This window comes from Papaver somniferum, chromosome 7, assembly GCF_003573695.1.
Source record: "Papaver somniferum cultivar HN1 chromosome 7, ASM357369v1, whole genome shotgun sequence".
NCBI classification, from domain to species: Eukaryota; Viridiplantae; Streptophyta; class Magnoliopsida; order Ranunculales; family Papaveraceae; genus Papaver; species Papaver somniferum.
This window is the reverse complement of record NC_039364.1, coordinates 263,140,242-263,156,031: the sequence shown is the minus strand read 5'-3', so window position 1 is coordinate 263,156,031 and position 15,790 is coordinate 263,140,242. Positions and strand designations below refer to the sequence as shown.

The following is a 15,790-nucleotide window of genomic DNA, read 5'->3' as shown; positions in this document are numbered from 1 at the left end:
AGACTCCTGTTTCATCATTTCTGGAATTCGCTCTTGCGGTTTTTCTTTATCTTGGAAGCTTTACTCGACAAACAACTGAGTCAAGTTTAAGCAACTTTTTCGAATAAAAAAAATGTCTAAGAAAATTCCCCTCTGCAATTTGTAAATCCGCACCCCAACTCTCTTTACTATCATCACTCTTTGTGCTCTATCAACAACACTTATGAGTTATGATTAAACCCCCGGAAAGCTGTACCCGATGTGAAAAAAGCCACTGCAATGCTAGACATGTTCTTTGGTAGCTGGCTGTAATAAAATTCTATTTGTCCAATTGCATTAAAAGCCACAGCTAAATTGTGGCACTAACCATAGTGCTGATATGGAAAAGTTTTCTTCGCTTGATTTTCTTCTGCTAATGCGTTCACTATTCCTGCAACAGCCACGGCTATGCATGAGAGCAATAACCCGATATCCATTCTTATTGTTGCACACTAGACGAATTGCTGACTTTTTGAGCATAAACAACAGCTATATTCACGGATGAGAACAACTAGACGACATTCACAATCACAAGAGAAAATATTTCAAAAAAAATATGTAGGGGCTAGTTTCAGTATTAGGTTATTGCATCTTATGCTAAAAAGAACGAATATTCACATTTCTAATACGTTCTTGCCCACAAATCACTAAGAAACCAGCCTAGCAAATATGGAGAGAGTACATGATAGTCATGTTCTTTAAATAATTTGTTATTACCAAAACCAACCTCATCTTCTTTCTCTGCATGCGCCACATAATTAGTTTGTGAGTTAAGCGATACTAGGCGCTATACAGAAATACTGACAGAGTCAGCCTCTTAACTCCTTGAACTTGAACTATAGAATTATACCAGTACCATGCTTAGGGGTCATGCAAACTCAAAAACTATACACTAAGAAACAAATACACTTACCTAGAGATCTCTTACTTCGTTTAGCGGCTTCTTCAGTTTATCACTGTTTTCTGTCTCCTCACTTGGACTTGATGATCTTTCACTAGATTCCATAATGTTTGCATCTTTTTCTCCTAATACCATTGGTGAAACTAACATATTCTTGGAGGGATTGCATCAGTAATAGAGTTGCCAACATCCACATCCATTTTGGCAGATGATGTTTTTGCTTCGAACCATAAATTTTGTGATGCTCATAGCATAGAAGCCCACCACATGCAGGGTCTCCGCATTACCTTGTACAATATTGCGAATCAATCTCATTTCTAAAAGTTATCCTTGTCCAGTTGTATGTTCCGGTAACAGTTAGTAATTTTTCTTTTCGAAATAAACTTAAATTATGCAACTATGAATTATAGTACGTGAAAGAATGTGTTTTTACTTCCGTTGGAGGAGAAAGAAAGTTGTAAGGTTGTTAGTTTATTTTCGGTTTGGAAAGTCAATTTACGGATTTGATGCACGTCTCTTTCATTTGAGAGATAGCCCGCAAAGTAAGGTTTCATTTGATATCGTTTTTCATGTTAGTACATGCTTTGTGTTGGCATGAGAAAAAAAGAATATGCCCAGTGGTCAGTTTGCGATCTTTGTTTTGTTAGTTTGTTTTTAATGCGCCTGCGATCCAGACAATAATGTTGGTATGGCCGAGTTGGTCTTCATTTTTGGTTTTGTCGTAGGTTCATCAACCATGCCTGTATATCCAAGTGAAGCTTTGCTTTTGCTGCTCCCTCCACCAGTGACAACTGATGAAGCATAGTTCCAACCAGCCATCTGCATACTTCGGCCAATTACATCAAGAGGGTAAGCAATTGTCTGGCCAACAGTTCCTGCAGCAGCTCCGCACATGAGCCTCGCGATAATGCCCAGCTCAGAGTTGTTGTCGAGCAGTCCTAATGGCTTGGTCTCGACCAACCTCTCTTTCAAGGATTCATATACAGCAAAGTTCAAGAAAGATGCAGATTTGAAACATTCAACAAAGAATCACATGTCACTGCTTTATTGAGCGTATGATAGCCGTTTAGAAAGTCAGGACCACAATAAGAAAGCCAAGCAGTACTTACAGTGCTCATTGTTGTTTTACCACTCCAATTATAACTCACCAACTTCGATATCAAACTCTACTCTTCACTATCTCTTCCTTTTGTAATAAGCTTTGTTGGAGACGCACGTTTTTTCCCTTTGCTTTTATATCTGGACCTGAGACATTCATCATGCATCTGATTCTTCTGATGGTATCATCGGTTGTTTACTCACTGTCCTAGTTCGCAATATCCGAGTCGAAGGCATTTTATTCTTTCCTCACTTTTTACGGACACAACTAGACACTTGACCAGGTTTGCCATCGCCGTAGTAAGTACTCTGTTTTTTCGATTCTGCGGGAGACTCCAACACCTGGTCACTATCAGATGATTGGTTGTCAGAGTTGTAATCCAGCCCTGAGAAGTCAGAGTAATTCTCAATACTCGCCGCCGAGCTGTCAGAGTAATCAGCAGCACTCTCTCCTGAGTAGTACTTATTCCATCCATCCTCCTCCATAAACCTCTGTGAGTCACGTATTATTTCATTCAACATGGACCTCCACTCTTCCACATTCAAATCAAGCCTATTGTCCTGGTAGTACTTGACGCTTCTGATATCAAGTGACTGTTTGATGCCATCGAGTTTCATTGCAGGAATGGAGTATATCTGAAGCACATCGCGCATGAAGTCCTTGAACACGAATGTCATGTTAAACACCGTCATCTCAGGTTTATCTAGCACCAAACTAGCAATTTCGACCTCTTCTAGTGTGACAACAAAGAAAGGTGCTTTTACGAGCTCAATTAGGCAAAACCCAGTCAGGCAAAATACACGCGGTTCCTTCAGGGGAAGTTCCCCCTTGAATCCATGCTCCCTCTGTACCCTTCTCCATAAAAGGTTAGGCAACGGTCTCCAAATACGACCAACTTCAGCGAGAAAGTTGCGCATAACTCGATTAAGATCCTCAAACTTACATGAATGATGAGCAGATCTCTTCATTCCCCTAAAGGTATGCACCATATGGAACTGGATATCCTTTTCCATCTTGGTCCCCACCTTGATTGGGTTGTGCAAGTGCGAGTGCAAGAGAGGGGAGATGGTCTCATCTCCAACTTTGTTTTCCTCTCCATCTTGAAAGAAAGCATGTTTTACATTACTGTACATGATATCTATTTGGAAAGGTGAATAATGGAAACCATTCAAATATGCTTCAAGGTGAATATGTTTTCCTCTTCATCTCTCTACGAGTTCCTGTCACCACTGCTGGATATATTGACACATTAGATAACCGTACACGAGGGAGTTTTCCTTGTAGCAATTCAAGTTTCTTGGGAGAATCCGAAGTGGTATCATTTCCTTCTCCGAAGAGTTTGTTGTACATCTCAACGTTGTATAGAGGCCTAATGACCCCCAACCTCTCATAAGTACCTTTGTGCAAGGTACGTGAAAGATTAGCCCGGTATACTTGTAACGGTTGTCAGACCTAAAAATCTCCTGATACAAAAGGTCTGGACGGTAACGCCCCATAGGCTTCAAATGCTTGCTGAAGCTTTCGGAGTCGTTTCCCAGTAATTCATATTCCTCCTCCTCCACTAGAAGAGAACTGTTTAAGGGAGAAAAAGAAAAACAATTAAAGTTAACATATGGTCAAAAAGAAGCAAATAATCATGGTCGGTATAATACTCCCTCCGTCCAACTATTAAATGACCTATTTACTTTTATATTTTGTCTCACTATTAAGTGACCTATATCACTAAACAAGGAATATTTCTAAACTTATCTTTTTAATTGATTATATGAAATATAAGAAATATGCATAATTTGATAGAGATGTTTATATCCGTTACGTAGGTGTTTTAAAATGTTTTTTAATGGTATGAAGTTTGCGAACATCCGTGGTATAGTTTGGGAGAAAAAATCATTTCAAAATTTCACTAATTATTATCCATAAGGATATAATTGTAAAATATGCTTAAAAATATTTTTTCCCTATCTTACCATAAAAATTATGAAAACTTTAATTAGGTCACTTAATAATGGGACGGAGGGAGTATAATATAATAAATGGAAAATATCTGAGAGATGAAATTAATTCTTTGACAATTCAAAACCCTAGAATGAAAAGAACATGGAAATTATGGAATTTGAAACATTGAGACATGAAATTGAGATCAAACATAAGCGTGATTATTGGAAACCCTAGAAAGAAGAAAACCTAAAATATTGTAAAAGCATTGAATCAAAAAGATGGGATTTAGTTAGGTTTTGTGTATACCTTTTGTTATCTGGAATGATGTTGCCTTCTGCATCCATGTAAAATTACTTACTCGATTCACATAAGAAGAAGAACTAGAAGCAGAGAATCTCAGAAACCCCGGTAAATAACTCTGCCAAGCGTAAAATGGTACGACTTGGAGAACACACCCTCGTGGATCGTGACGGCGCTCATAAAGGCGCCTTTATGCACGTTTCTCTTTAAATGGTTTATTTATTTTATGAAATATTAAATTATTATTGAAAACAACTTTGGAACTATATATTTCGTGATAGTCAGCTTTTATGGTTAGCCTGGACAGCAGGCCACGGTGTGGTCAAGCTAAAGGCCATACATCTAACCATCTTGAGTAGTTCAGTGTTGCGAAGGATATCCACATCATTTGTATATTAGATTATCGTACATGCAGCTATACTTGATGAACTCGGCCATAACATCTTCGTGGAAGTTCTTTTTGAACTCGGCCATAACATCTTTGTGGAAGTGCTTTTTGTCCAGCAAATCCTTAATTAATTAGTTTTATTAACATTTGGTGTTGGTGGTGCGATTGACGACCCTATATCACTATCACTGGGGGCATGCTGATTGATCTGCTAATGTATATATGGAGTATCTAGTATTGGTCTTTTTTCCGAACGATGATGCATAACATAATAACGGTCTTGTTGGCTAGCTAAGGTTAGCTACTTTTACGGTTAGTCGTGTAGTTAGTTTTTCCACTTTTAGCTAGGTTAGCCGAGATGGTCGTGATTAGGCCAACTTAAATTCTTCCGGCCAAATTTGAGAAATAATCTCAACTGATTCGTACCCTTCTTTCCAAATTCCTTGCAACTCAGAGTTATATCAGCTATCACAAAATCAATGGAACCGATTATCATTTTCTTCCTGTCTTCTCGCCATCCTACTATGCCCTAAACCTTCAAACAAATCCCAACATACCATGTTTTTCCAGCGTTGAGAACTTGATTGGAGCGGATGGTCACAACATGGCCTCTAGTTTAGGGTTAAGTATATGGAGGAGGATAATTTGAGGAAAAAGGTAATAGGGTTAAGTATAACTAAACTCTCGATCACGATGTGCTTCAGATATACTCAATTCCTGAAATGAAACTCGATGGTATCGAACAGTCGCTTGATATCAGAAGTGTCAAGTACTACGAGAAATTGGACAGTGGAGGTCCAGGTTGGAGCATATAAGACTTCATCCAGAAACGTTCATGGAGGAGGGCGGATGGAATAAGTTCAACTCAGAGGAGACTGCTGCTGATTACTCTGACAGTTCGGCAGCGAGTATTGAGAATTACTCTGACTTCTCAGGGATGGATTACAACTCTGACAAGCAATCATCTGATAGTGATCAGGAGTTAGGCTCACCCGCAGATAAAAAAAAGAATACTTGCTACCCGATGGCAAACCTGGTCAAGTGTCTAGTTCTGGCCGTAAAAAGAGAGCAATTAAGAATAAAGACCCTTCAACTCGGATATTGAGAACTAGGAGGACAGTGGGTGAACAGTCGATGGTATTATTAGAAGAATCAGATGATGAATGTCTCAGGCCCAGATATAGAAGAAAAGGAAAAAAATGTGCAACTCCGCTTATTTCTAAAGTAAGAGGACCAGTGGTGGTGTCGGATAGTGAAGAGTAGAGTTTGATATTGAAGCTGGTGAGTTAGTATCTTTTATTAACACTATTATTTAGTTTCTTAAGTTTCTCAATGTTTTATAATAAAAGTAATTCTCCTGTAAGATTGTTCTTGGTAGACTTGGAGAAAAGAAAATCGATTTCTAGAATTTGACATGTGTAGGCTGTTTTTTATTCCAACGAGAGGGGATTTCTTAGCAAAAATGCTACGTCTCTTCATCAGTTATGAGGATATAAGAATTTCTGATCTACGTTATGCTTTTGTATGCATTCTTTTCGGATTACTATATCCGGATTTGGTCTAATTCTTGTTGATTTTTTAGGTACAGCAAGGATGTTGATGCTGAATCTGTAGCTGCAGAGTCCAAAGCCCTTCAGGCAGCACTTTTTGGTTGTCTCAGTTGCAGCCATGTGATGTTCTTTTAGTTTCTGACTGTCAAGTTATAGTTAAATTAAATTTATTGCTAGGGTTTCTTTCTCTATTGGAAGTATGCTCTTAGTCATCTTAACGGCTATGCTGATAAGCTGGTTGCTTTTGCTTGGTAGATTGCAGTCTTTAGAATCATCCTAGTCACCTCTGTCCTCTTTTTTGTTGGCTGACGTAAGCCTAGGCGGTCTTAAAAACTAAATCTGTTTAATCGATTTAAGTTTCTTTTTTCAACAAAATAGGTTACATGTTCAGAGGGCACTTTTTATCACTTTGCTTGCAGCATTTAGAAAGGCATCAGAGTTCTCCATCGACACACTGTAACCTTGTAGTAGGATTGTTTTTGTCAAGGTATTCACTAATAGCTAAATGGATATTGTTTCAGTTTAAAGAAACCTCATATAAAGCTAATACGTGTCTTCCACTTCTACTGTGTTATTTTTTTATGTAGCAACAAATGTGCCTGTTGTTTGGAAGGGATTTTTATCTGATCGTGTATTTGTTTTGGTTCACGTCATGGTTTTTAAAAGCTTCACGCTTCGGAGCGTACGCTTCGCTTCAAATTTCAGCATTCCGCTCTGAAACGGTCATGTGAAGCGCATCTTTCATGAAGCGTACGCTTCACGCTTCGGAGCATACACTTCGATTCAAATTTCAGCATTTCGCTTCGAAGCGGTTATGTGAAGTGCGCTTTTTGACTTAGTCAACTCCTATCCAGCCTAGTTTTTAAAGCTTTTAAAAGAAAAATATGAATGTTTTAAGGGGGAATCAAACACCCCACCTCCCACTCGCCTATAAAAGGTTGAATTGATGTGCACACACTTTGTTTTTGATAATAATTAGACTTATATAAATTTTATATAGATATTATCTTCCTAATAAATTTATAATTACTAGTTACGACTAATTTATTTATAACAAAACATCACGTTTCGATATACGCAAAATAAAAAACGCTTCACGCTTCGGAGCGTACGCTTCGCTTCAAATTTCAGCATTCCGCTCTGAAACGGTCATGTGAAGCGCATCTTTCATGAAGCGTACGCTTCACGCTTCGGAGCATACACTTCGATTCAAATTTCAGCATTTCGCTTCGAAGCGGTTATGTGAAGTGCGCTTTTTGACTTAGTCAACTCCTATCCAGCCTAGTTTTTAAAGCTTTTAAAAGAAAAATATGAATGTTTTAAGGGGGAATCAAACACCCCACCTCCCACTCGCCTATAAAAGGTTGAATTGATGTGCACACACTTTGTTTTTGATAATAATTAGACTTATATAAATTTTATATAGATATTATCTTCCTAATAAATTTATAATTACTAGTTACGACTAATTTATTTATAACAAAACATCACGTTTCGATATACGCAAAATAAAAAACGCTTCACGCTTTCAATACCTTGGTTCACGTGTTCACCTACTCATAGTTTTTTGAAGTCAAAATTTTTGTGTTTTAGAATTAATGATATTTGTGTCGGTATGAATAATGCATTTTAGTATATTAGATGATGGAATTATTTGGATACCTAAGCTTGATGTCAGAACGCAGGAGTTCCTTGAGATGAAGTTTGCCACTTCTATTCCATGTAGCCTTTTAGAATTGAAAAAATCCAATTTGGATTTTAACCTTTTAGGGTGTTACAAGGATCAGATGACTACAAATGAGTCAAAAGGAGATTACATTATTACTGGCAGACAAGGGACAGAACATGGAACTAGCACTTGCTTCAGTAACAACATTTGGATTTTGTAGTGTGGGGAGAATACGCAGACTTGCTGCTGCTGATGGTTGTCCATTAATGATGGTTTTCCTTTGCAGATTTGCAGTGGGGTTTTGTGTTTGAATTGAACATCACTGAGAAGGAAGCAAGGGCAAGGAGAGACTGATAAGAGTGGGTTAGTTGTGCTTGATTGAATGGAAGTGGTGCTGTGGTCGAGGCCGTCTAGTTTACCTGAGTAAGAATAGTTGAGCAATGAAGATAAAAGGCTGTCACCTCTCGGGAACTGACAAGCCAAATATCAAATGGGCTCGACGTCCACCGGAATGATTGAAACATTTTCAAAATAAGAAAGAGGAGGAGAAAGTATTACTACTTCTACTACTACTAGATATTAGCATATAAACTAAAGAACAAGTAGTGAGAAAATGAGAGAAGTTATCTACTGAATACATCTTGGAGCGTTTACAAATTAGCTATTTATAAATTATATACTTATACATGATATATACATGGTTCTCTAGCGTATACCTAGCCGATCCAAGGGCATAGCTTGCATAGGCCACACACATGGACCAGTACTAAGAGAAATTTTTTGATGGGGTGTTTTTTTGAAGGGGGCATGGGGATAAATGATATCTTGACTCCACGTTTAAGACCATCCAAACTTCATACACATCACCTACTGTGCTCTACAAACCTTTCCCTTCAAGTTCGATTCAATTAAACCATGGAGTTGATTCTCTAGTGCCATATATACATGCAATCAGTAAAGCCAATGTTCAAAACCATACATATCCGAGAGTTTATTGGTTTTAGAAGTTGATAACAAGAAGACATGGTTTTCATTTTCGTTATAAACAAGTAGGCACGACAAATATTGCTAGAGCATGGATTTGGACGTGAGTGCAGCCTAAAGTGAGTACAGTGTAAACCCAATGAAGTATGGCTATCCGTAAGAATTTCAAACTCTCTTCTAAGTATTTCAGACCATTTGAGATTGTGCAGAGGATTGGTGTTGTCGTGTACAAACTGAAACTACCTGTTGGGTCTCGCATACATCCGGTGTTTCATGTGTCTCAGCTCAATATGAAGATTGGTCAGCATTCTACTTCTTCACCCTCACTGCCACGATCACAATGGAGCTATCTTGGTGGAACCAGCTGCAGTCCTTGCCACCCGTCTTACACTCCGTGATGGCCACTCTATTCCTCAAGTCTTGATTCAGTGGACGAGTGCACCAGCAGAGGACGCGACGTGGGAAGATACAAGTCACATTAGAGCTCAGTTTCCTCATTTCGTCATTGAGGACAAGGACTCTTAAAAGGGGTGGGTATTGTTATGTACATACGGTCCATTAATAAGTGGGCTTGCTAATTCCTTAAGTCAGTGGGCTTGCTATTTCTTCCAACTTCAGTGGGCTTTACCAATTCAGTCATTTAATTCCTTGTAACCTTTATTTGTTGGCCAGCTGTCAACTAGTGACTGTGCAGATTAGGTTAAGGGATCAACACTTATTAGTCGTTGGATCACCAATAAGAAAGAGAGGAGATATTTAATGTGTATGATTGGATCTGTCTGAAAACTAAGAAATAAGAATTTGTTCTTGAGGCTCTATCCTTTGAGGAAGAGAAGGTTATTGTTTTTGTAGTGTCAATCCCTAGTCGATTCACTACATTTGGTATCAGACTCTTGATCTTGTGTACCTGAATCATGACAGAAGCGATCAACCATCAACAGTAAAACAAGTTGTTGTTGTTGAACAACAATATTTAGATCGTTTATCAGCTTTAGAAGATAAACTTCAGGGTTTAAATTCTGAAATTGGTTTACTTAAAGAAACTATGGGAGTTCAATTTGCGATTTTGTGTAAGCACCTGGGTATTCCTCCTACTACTGAGTCACCGGACTCGAGTATTGCTCAACCTCAACTACCGATTCTTCATCTCACTTCAGGTAATCTTATTCGTTATCCAAAAATCGACTTTCCTCGCTTTGATGGTACTAATCCTAGAGGCTGGATTAGGAAATGTGATAGATCTTTCAACTTAATTCTATGGATAATCGTGTTGACCTAGCTTCGATTCATTTTGATGGCAAGGCCGGTTCATGGTTCTTAGATTATCAGGAGGGTAAACCATTTTTATATTGGGATAAATTCGTTCATGATGTTTTTCTTCGTTTTGAGGATGTTTCTTATGATAATTACGTTGGTAGATTTAATAAATTAGCTCAGACCTCCACAGTGGAAGAATATTTTGAACTTTATGAATCTCTTATAGCTGTTATGAAAGCTAAGCATAAAGATCTTTATGAGGATTACTACACATTAAGTTTCATTAGTGGTCTCAAGGAAGAAATCCGTAATCCAGTGCATATGTTCAAACCCTCTAGTGATACTGATGCCTTTTATCTGGATTGGATGCAACAAGCCTCTGTGGAATTTCAGAGTAAATGTTATAGATACCAGAAACCATTCATTCCTTCTCAGACTTTCTCTTCCTCACCTTCTACTTCTAGACCACCACTTTCACCCTTAACAACCATACCTGCATCATACTTTTCACCCTCTAAACCATTTGTCTCACATCCTACAACTCCCACTAGAGCTGAACCTCCTACTCCACCTATAAGGAGGTTAACTCCTGCTCAGATGAAAGTTAGAAGAGATAAAGGGTTATGCTATAACTGCGATGAAATTTATAAACAGGGACACATGTGTAAGACTCAACAATTGTTCATGTTAGTAGCTTCTGCTGAAGAATCTTCCCTATCAGTGGAGGAGACTGAAGAAGATACTGGCTCACCTACTCCTTCTGTTGAATCTACCATGGGGATTTCGCTTCATGCCTTGACTGGTGTAGTAGCTCAGAACACCATCAGAGTACATGGTAAGATCAACAACAAAGATATTTTAGTGCTGGTGGATACTAGAAGCACACACAGTTTTGTGGATGCTAGATTCGCTGAGCAATTACATCTCCACATTCAACCCACTGGTCACGTGCTCTTCACAATGGCAAATGGAGATACTACTACAAGCTCCGGTGTATGTCCTCAGTTATCTTGGTCCATGCAGAATAATGAATTTTGTGGGGACATCCGAGTTCTTCTTTTAGGCGGGTGCGATATGGTTTTAGGTGTCGATTGGTTGAAACAATTAGGAGATGTTATGTTCAATCTCTCCGATCTTCGATTGTCATTCGTGCATCAAGGACAACACATTACTCTGCAAAGGGTGTACCACTACTCCTTCTCGTAGTCTGATTAGTGGGTCTTCACTTCTCAAGTTTATTAAAAGCAAGACACCAATATTAATTGGGCAATTTTTTTCTCTCACTGCAATACCTGTTGCTCCCACTCCTCCTGCCATTACTTCAGTACTGCAGGATTATCAAGATGTGTTTGCAGAACCAAAAACTTTGCCACCTGCCAGAGCATTGGATCATCACATTCCTCTTAAACCCAACTCAACACCTTCTTCTCAGCGACCCGATAGATGTCCCTATGTACAGAGAGTTGTGGTGGAAAAGTTAGTTCAAGAAATGCTAGAATCTGGTATTATTCAGCACATTAATAGTCCATTTGCGGCGCCAATTTTGTTGGTCAAAAAGAAAGACGGTTCATGGAGATTTTGCGTAGACTACAAGAAGCTAAATGATTCTATGATAAAAGATAAGTTTCCTATACCCTTAATTGATGATTTACTTGATGAGTTAAATGTGAAGAAATATTTTTCTAGGATTAACCTCAAGTATGGATACCACCAAATACGTATGCATTTATCTGATATTTTTAAAACCGTCTTTCGCACACATCATGGTCATTATGAATTTCGTGTTATTCCCTTCGGCTTAACAAATGCTCCGGCTACCTTCCAAGCCCTCATGAATCAGATTTTTTAGCCTTTTCTTCGAAAATTCATCATAGTCTTCTTCGATGACATACTAGTTTATAATAATTCTTTGGAAGAGCACATACTGCATTCATCTCCGATCCTATCACTATTAAGACAACATCCTGTGTTTGCCAATTGGGACAAGTGTTGCTTTGCTCAAAACCATCTAGCTTACTTAGGACATCTCATTACTTCAGAGGGTGTTGCCGCAGATCCTGATAAGCTTGCAATAATCACTAATGGAAAATAGAAATAAAACTATTGTCAGGACAAGAAATTATATCGCTAAAAACTATTGTGTCCATCTGTTGTAATTTTGAAGTGGTTTTTCTCAAAAAGACTGTGTCTGGCAAAGGTTGAATTCTTTAAAAAAACGACTTTTCTCGACAGTGGACCAACAAGTACTAATAGACACAGTAGTTTTTGTTGATGATATTTTATAAAAAAAAAATAATAATATTGATTCAGTTGAATCCAAAGCTAAATCAACTGAATCAAAAACTAAAAGCCGAATCACAATTAAATTAATAATGACTTCAAAAGTGAATTTCACAAAATTAAATTTGTAATGGCTATAAAGTCAATTTGTACCGACAACAACTCAGTTTGTACTAAGTTGGACTTAACCTATATTCATATTGCAAGCTTAAGATAATGAATTGGCTCGACTCAGGAGCAAGGTTCTACCATCAGTTCATCATTGAGAATCCTCCTCTGACAACCAAAATGCTCAAACCAATGTAGTCAATATCGGCCGTATCGGCCGATATATCGGGGATATCTTGGATATCGGCCCAGAACGATACGATAAGAAGGATATCGGGGATACGATATTCGCCCCATAATATCGGCCGTATCGGTCTAATATCGGCCGTTTCGGTCAAATATCGGCCGTATCGGTAGATACGAAATTTTCCTACATTTCCCGATATGAGACGGTATTGGTCGTTTTCTATAAAGTTTAAGGTTAATTTTGGCGAAGAAAGTCTTCCAGGTGGTAGTAGAGGTGCATGTAACTCTCGAAGCAAGTTACTAAAGTTACTCTTTTGTTTTTTTGATAAAATTGATGTTATCTATTATATCTTATCCGAAAATGTGTCGAGAAAATGTTTAATATAAAATTACAGTCTCTAAATCTAGAACAGATATTATACCGATATTTCAACGATAATATCCCCGATATAAAATCGTACCAGTGTATCGGTCCCGGCCGAGATGAACCGATATCCGATATTAACTAAATTGGCTCAAACCCAACTTAAAACTTCGCAGCTATTCACCATGACTCTTTTTAGCTTGTCTTGCAGCAAGCTTTGGTTTCTGTACCAATTCTATTGTTCTTTCTGTTGTAGCTCCACAACTCAGTTCAGTTGAAGCAAATTTTCAGAACCTACACATTTTCAGCTTAATATTTATGAACAACATACACAATTTTCAGAGTTTAAAGGATTTAAGGTTAATGTTCGTAGATACATGTTTATGAGCTAATCCAAGATATATGCTTAGGAACTAAACATGAGGCACTCTTTTTTTAGTAATTCCTTGTGGGTCTTGGTGCTAAAAATACCAGTGAACACGACAACTTTAGTATCAGGCGAGGTAAGTGTTGAACCGCTCAAATTCGTGCCAGATCTAAGGTTTAGATATAAACATCAACAGAAAATGATAAAAATCTTCATTACTAGAAGAAAAAAAGGGTTTGTGATATGAAAGTTTGGCATTAATGCAAACCTGGTAAGCCAACTCTGGCATGTGAACACAAAAGTAGAACAACAACTTGCCTAGCCACATGCTCAATTTGCTGCAGTGTCAAGAAGCCAGAGATAACAATTTTCCCCATCCTAGATCTTGCTTGACAGATAACATCCATAACCAAAATAGTTTGAGCAATGCATTCTTGTTGAACTGTTGACGGCTTGGCCCATATAGTCTTCCTATGTTTGTAAATCATGTCAGAACTTGTTTAGAAATTTTTCAACAAACTTATCTTATTAAAAGTATGAACTTAAAGAACCATGTTCACCCACCTTCGTGTAGCGATTGTCCAAATTAATGGCTCCCTTCGCTCAGGAGTCTTTGGTTATAAAAAAAAAGAGTGCAACGGATAACATTCGGCTTCCAATCTGCAGAAGAAAAATAATTTCAATATTAACAGTATCCTCTACCACAACAATATAACTAATAACAAATATTTTACAACAATTAATCTGCTGTCCAGCTTTGCTCAATGAATTCGCATACTTTTCTGTTGTAGTCCCGCTTGTTATCACTAAACATTCTTGCAGCTTCAGAATTAGCAGGAGAATTTGGGTTCGGGTCATATTAATTAGAATATATCACAACAATGAGTATCAAATTTCAGCATCATAAAAATTTGCTAAAACTGGAAAGTAAAATTACAAGCTACACACTGCTAACCAGAACGTTTATGTTATATGTTAAAGTTATTCTCTGAGCAAGATATGACCAGGAAGAAAGAAAAAAACATCAAATTACCTGGATAAAATTTAGAATAGCAGCTACATCATAAATAGCTAGGACTCCACGGGTTCTATAAGATATCCTAGCAAATACTTACATCCGCATAGTCTGGCACAACCGGACAAATGAATACGTTAGGAATGTGACAAAGTAACCCAACAGTTAGCAACAAATCCAAATTGACTTTTCATGCAAGGCTGTAACCAGACTAAATCCATTTTCGACCAATTAAGAGAAAAAAGCAGATAAATTTTCAAAGTTCAATGGAACATCCGCGAAACAAACCGAACTATTGGGGGCTTATTTGGATAGTCCTCCGAAAACTGCAGAGACAACTTAAAGGTACCTAAAGGATTTAAAACAATAATATAATTTTACTGTTATAACTAGAAGCACTGCAAAACAGATGGAAGATAAACCAACTCCCCAATGAAACATTTATATATAAAAAGTAAGTAGTACAATTTCAAAAGGTTTTGGATGGAGATCAGTCATAACAGTCAAAAGATGATATAAATAAGTATACCAGGGATATGTAAGTAAAATAATGGATGAACGATCTTCAAGACAAACTAATACTCCATATTCTTGATATGGAATTTAGTAACAAACTCACCTCCATCCCAAAGAGTATTATCTGGGCTGCAAATAAAACCAATTGAAGTTGTAAGAGTGATTTTTTCAAAACTCTGGCCAAATAGAATCAGCAGAGACAAAAGTCCACAAGCAAAAGAGAAGGTGGTTCCATCCTTTCCTTACGAAAATATAACAACATCCCGTAGCATTATGTTATTGTCTTGTGGCGCACCGCTGATGCTTGCTGTAGGATCCTGTTGCAATCTCTTGAAATCCCACATCAACCTCTTCCTTGAAGGGGTCGACATCCTCACAGCCTAAGAATAACCAAATAAGAAGCCAATAATATAATTAGTAAAATTCTCCGACACCAACAACCTGATTGCAAATTCAGCCTGACTTTTTCCATGTATCAAAATTATGTGACCTAAAGAAAAAAGCTGCTCAGGAAGTTTAATTAAGAAAGTGCACATACTGAAAATATTCTCACATGTCATACTTGCTTCTAAAATTCTAATTTATAAAAAATTTAGGTCAAATCCTGAACATGCAGAGCTCTTGGCTATCTCGAACTCATAAGATGACAATCCCATCAAGTTTATGTCCTTTCGATAAATATTGAGCTCTCATCACTGCACATTTCTTACTATAGATAATGATAAAACAATCACCAGAGGTGAATTGTAGGTTGCAACTTTTGAAACACCAACACACAACAGAAATGACAATCTATGTTATCATAATGAATTCACAGAAACTGTCATTTTCATCAGCTGATCTTAATCGC

General features: G+C 37.7%; 1 pseudogene; it reads right to left on the bottom strand.

Moving 5' to 3' along the window:
- Positions 1–14,148: 14,148 nt before the first annotated feature.
- Positions 14,149–15,324, bottom strand: LOC113293730 (annotated as a pseudogene).
- Positions 15,325–15,790: the final 466 nt, after the last annotated feature.